A 6,000-nucleotide genomic window follows, 5' to 3' on the forward strand; every position below is an offset into this window, starting at 1 on the left:
TAATTCAACACCCTTTCAGTGCTGGCTTTATGGTACATCTCGCATAAATTCGTAATCGTCTTGCAATAAAACAAGCACATTTTCAATACAACCATGTTGATATTGGCACTCTGCATTGCATAATTTGTTTAACCGTGTAACTTGTCTAAATCAACTTATTCCAACTTTTGTTGTCGGTATAAACAAACGTTTTATAATTATTCAAATATCTACTTTTGTCTAGCATGTTGTAAACAGGACACTTGCCGTTCATATTATATTACACACAAAGGTCAAGGCGTCTTCTTTATTTCAACATGGCGTTCACACTAGCATTTGACCAATGACATATATGACATCACAATTACAAAAGTCTGTTGCCGAAAACCATTTCGTTATCAATCAATACTCAATTGCAGCAAATTTAACAATATCTAATGATAATGAATACTTTAATATGTCAATATAAGGATGTATTGCATTTTTCCGTTCGCTCATGTTGTCAAGTACGCACTAGGGCATGTGAGCAACCCTCCAGATAATTGTCCAAACACATACACACTTTTAAATATAAGAGATTACAAAGTATGCATTCATCATATAAAGTGATTATATTAGTAAGTGGAGTCAAGAAGTACTAACTGTCAACTTTAATGAAACAATGACCATGCCACTCATACGTTTTTATCTGATGGGTTTCAATTGTTTCTATAAAGGATCTTCACAAGGAGATTTCCATGTTTCTAAGAAAGCCGTTTTTTATAAGTGGTCAAATGACTTCTCGCCTTATTGTAGTCAGTATTAGAAGAGTGCAACAGGATTGATATAATAGCGATTGTAAACCAACAACAGACGTTTCTCAAAAAATGTATATAATATTTTCTACATCTCGCGTCAAGTATAGTTTTTTGGGTTTTATCGTTGGTAACATGGTTTATGCCTTTTAAAGACACCCCTTCCGTCAAACCCCGTTTATCCGGGGTATTGCACCTGTGCCCTAAGTGACCCTTTCCCGCCAAACCCGGTTATCCGGGGTATTGCACCTGTGCCCTAAGTGACCCCTTCCATCCCTTCCGCCAAACCCCGTTTATCTGGGGTATTTCATCTGTGCCCTAAATGACCTCTTCCACCAAACCCAGTTTACCCTGGGTATTTGCGACTGTGCCCTAAGTGACCCCTTCCGCCAATCCCCGTTTATCCGGGGAATTGCACCTGTGTCCTAAGTGACCCCTTCCGCCAAATTCAGTTTACCCGGGGTATTGCATCTCTCCCCTATCAGTTCCATGACTATTGTTTACAAGTATTTTGATAGTATTTTTAATCCGATGGAATAAATGTGAATTAGTGTGATGTTTTATCTCGTTAAAACTATATACGGTTTTCGTTAAAGCAACTTTGTATCTTATTCCAAAGAATAACAAAACGACATATGTTTCTCGTTCAAAGGACTCAGTAACTCGTCAAAACGACATACGTATCTCGTAAACACGACATAATTGGCCGATCAGAATCGCCAAATTACTGCGCATAATAATTATCTCCTCATAGCAATATTTTCCACGTTATAATTTCGAGTGATATCGTTAAGTTATTCTGAAAGGCCTATATGGCGTTTCAACAAGATGTTTAAATGAGAAACGTATGTCTTTTATACTAGATTCGTTGGTCGTTTTAACTAGGTTCGTAATTCGTTTTAACGCGATAAATAATAGGGTGTATTTCACATCACCGTAGTTAAACGTTCTATGAACGTGTTAATGTTTCTGTTGACCTGATGATGTAACAACGCATATTTTGTCATTTTGTCTTCCACTAAAGGAGACTCACTCACCTGGTATAGAATCAACCATTGTTCGACATATCAAATACCCGCAAAAGAGACCTACACACATGGTAAAGAGTCAGCTATAGTTTCACATCTCATCTACCCGTTAGGGAAACTCAGTAACGTGTTCTAGAGTAAACCATCGAATTTTGTTTTAACATTTGTGTCATATACGAGCAATAAAATTGCAAAAATGGTCAGTTGTCATAAAAAAGTTAAAATATGTTATATAAAATACTTAGATGCTTGATATGTGACAGCAAATACTTCAATTTTCCGAAAACCGTTTATTGAGTTGTTGGAACCCGAACCATTGCTTGTTTGAAGTTACACATTGTTGTTTACTTAATTTTCTGACAGTTGATGTTTTAATACTTATCTGACAGTTGATGTTTTAATAATTATCTGACAGTTGATGTTTCAATAAATATCTGACAGTTAATGTTTCATCAATCATCTGACAGTTGATGTTTCAATAATTATCTGACAGTTGATGTTTCAATAATTTTCTGAGAGTTGATGTTTCAATAATCATCTGACCGTTGATGTTTCAATAATCATCTGACAGTTGATGTTTCAATAATTATCTGACAGTTGATGTTTCGATAATTAACTGACAGTTGATGTTTCAATAGTTATCTGACAGTTGATGTTTCAACAATTATCTAACAGTTGATGTTTCAATAAATCTCTGACAGTTTATGTTTCAATATTTATCTGACAGTTGATGTTTCAACAATTATCTGACATTTGATGTTTCAATAATTGTCTGACAGTTGATGTTTCAATAATTATCTGACAGTTGATGTTTTAATATTTTTCTGACATTTGTAATTTCAATAATTATCTGATAGTTGATGTTTCAATAATCATCTGACAGTTGTTCAAGATTATGCCGAGCATAAATTCAATAAGAAATACTGATGCATGTATCTATAATTGTTACAAACATACATAAGAAATACTGATGCATGTATCTATAATTGTTACAAACATACATATAGTCATTATAGAAAGAAATGAAAGTTTTAAAATTAGAATATATTTCAAACAACTGAATTAAATTGAAGCAATTTCATTATTAGGTCGGTATTCTACGTAAATAAAATCAGAAAATAATCCGTCGCTAAAAATAAAATTGATCTGACCTTTTTTCGTCACGCTTCAAACTGATCAATCAAATCTTGTTTATAATTCTATGAGTAAGATCGCTCATATATCAAATACACTCGTACTCAAATCAAGTCAAACACACCTATTAAGAAAAAGTATCAAAGGTCGACTGAAGTTATGCAAATGTCATGACCGATGTATTTACTACTGAGTGGAGGGATGCGGATATAATCCATCACATTGAAGTGCTTGCTTGTGGTAGTCACAATGTTTGAGTATTGTGAGTTCCCTTGGTCACGATTACGTTTATGATGTTGGCCAATTTTGCGAGGGTTAAACATTCACGACGCCATTATCTAATCATTCAAAAGCAATGTTATATTGAAGGTTATAATTCTGATCGACCTCCTAAAAATCCACAAATATTAAAACCTTGCTAAGCTTTATCAATCTACTATATATACGACTTTCACAATATATCGCTTTATAAATTGTTCAAATTAGGTTGATGATAACGGTTCTATTAGGCAAAAGGAGACATTAATCAAATCATGGTTTGTTATCACTGTAGGTTCAGCTATAATGATAATCGTTATTTTTAGGAATTGCGATCTCAAACCAACTGTGTATAAATCACAGTTCACAACATAAAACGAAGGCACATAAATGGGAATCTTAAGGGTCGATAAGTGGCATAAAGACATATAGACTTTTTGTTAAATGTTATGAAATAATCCTTGCATATGACTGATATACATGTATCTACTTTGTTGTAGAAGAAATAAAATCGACATTGATTTGAACATCATGATTTTTAAATGGTCATAATGGAACTTAAATTAGTAACTAAGATCAACTTAAATACATGTAAAATAAAAGTGTATTCCGTTGTTTTTGTACCGCTGATCTAATGATCTAAATATAAATTTAAAAGTTGAGCTCAAATTGCAAAATGAAACCCTGTTATTTTTATCGCACTCAAATTTAGTTTTGATCTAATGTTTTGATATATATTTGGTGTGTGTTGTTTTGTAGCGTTGCGTATCATGTTTAATGTTTGTTGTCTTGTGCAGTTGCATCTCTGGTTTAATGTGTATTGTCTTTTGGCGTTGTGCATCTTGTTTGGTGTCTGTTGTTTTGTAGCGTTGCCTCTACTATATATGTTTTTGTAGCGTTGTGTATTTTGTTTGTTGTTTGTTGTTTTGTAGAGTTGCCTAGCTTGTATATGTTTTTGTAGCGTTGTGAATCTTGTTTGTAGTCTGTTGTTTTCTAGAGTTTCTTGTATGTGTTGTTTTGCGGCCTTGCGAATCTTATTTGTAGTTTGTTGTTTTGTAAAGTTGCCTATCTTGTATATGTTGCATTGTAACGTTGTATATCTTGTTTGTAGTTTGTTGTTTTGTAAAGTTGCTTATCTTGTATATGTTGTTTTGTAGCGTTGTTTATCTTGTTTAAAGTTTGTTGTTTTGCAGCGTTGCGTCTTTTGTTTAGTGTTTGATGTTTTGCAGCGTTGTATCTTGTTTAGTGTGTATTGTTTTGCAGCGTTGCGTATCTTTCTTGGTGTGTGATGTTTTGTGGCCTTGCGTATCTTGTTTGGTGTTTGTTTTCTTGTAGCGTTAGGTATCTTGTTTAGTAATTGTTGTTTTGTAGCATTGCACATCTTGTTTGCTGTGTGTTGTCTTGTTACGTTATGTATCTTGTTTGGTATGTGTTGTTTTGTAGCGTTTTGTATCTAGTTTTTGTGTGTTATTGAGTATCTTGTTTGTGTGTGTTATTGAGTATCTTGGTTGTGTGTGTAATTGAGTATCTTGTTTGTGTGTGTTATTGAGTATCTTGTTTGTGTGTGTTATTGAGTATCTTGTGTGTGTGTGTTATTGAGTATCTTGTTTGTTGTGTGTTATTGAGTATCTTGTTTGTGTGTGTTATTGAGTATCTTGTTTGTGTGTGTTATTGAGTATCTTGTTTGTGTGTGTTACTGAGTATCTTGTTTGTGTGTGTTATTGAGTATCTTTTTTGTGTGTGTTATTGAGTATCTTGTTTGTGTGTGTTATTGAATATCTTGTTTGTTGTGTGTTATTGAGTACCTTGTTTGTTGTGTGTTATTGAGTATCTTGCTTGTTGTGTGTGTTATTGAGTATCTTGCTTGTTGTGTGTGTTATTGAGTATCTTGTTTGTGTGTGTTATTGAGTATCTTGTTTGTTGTGTGTGTTATTGAGTATCTTGTTTGTTGTGTGTGTTATTGAGTATCTTGTTTGTTGTGTGTGTTAATAAGTATCTTGTTTGTGTGTGTTATTGAGTATCTTGTTTGTTGTGTGTGTTATTGAGTATCTTGTTTGTTGTGTGTGTTATTGAGTATCTTGTTTGTTGTGTGTTGTTTTGCATCGTTGCGTATTTTGTTTGGTGTGTGTTGTTTAACAGCGTTTCGTAATTTGTTAAGTGTTTGTTGTTTTGTGGCCTTGCCGTATCTTGTTTGGTGTTTGTTGTCTTGTAGCGTTGTGTATCTTGTTTAATGTGTGTTGTCTTTTAGCGTTCTGTATCTTGTTTACTGTGTGTTGCCCTTGTGCATGGCTTTGCTTTTTTTTAAAGATGTCCAGGAGTGGTGTGCTTCGTGCATGGCTTTAAGTTGACCTCCTTTGATATGTACAGATGTGGTGCCCCTCGTGCAAGGCTTATTTTTGACTACCTTTGAGATATAAAGATGTGGTGTCCCTCGTATAAGGCTTTTAGTCCAGGGAAAATAAAAAAAATGGGGAAAAAAAATGCACAGAATTTCTATTGATGGATTTGTGTCAAATCAGGCATCACATTTAACATACTAAAAGTATAGAACCATCACATGGTGCAAAATGTGTTTTTTGGGGTAAAATGTTGAAAAAATTAGAATAAAAGTGAGAATTTCTGGAATTTGCCAATAGCTGTGTCTAATTTTGCAATTAAATAACCCGATTTACTGTATGTGATAGATATTATTATACAGTTTAATATATCGAAAGTTAAGATATACCGTATTTTGAGAAATATGATTTTTGAGGTAAAATGTTTGAAAAAATAAACAAAAATGAGGGTTTCTGGAATTTGCCAATAAT

The sequence above is a fragment of the Mya arenaria genome, chromosome 16 (genome assembly GCF_026914265.1).
Source record: "Mya arenaria isolate MELC-2E11 chromosome 16, ASM2691426v1".
Classification (NCBI taxonomy): Eukaryota; Metazoa; Mollusca; class Bivalvia; order Myida; family Myidae; genus Mya; species Mya arenaria.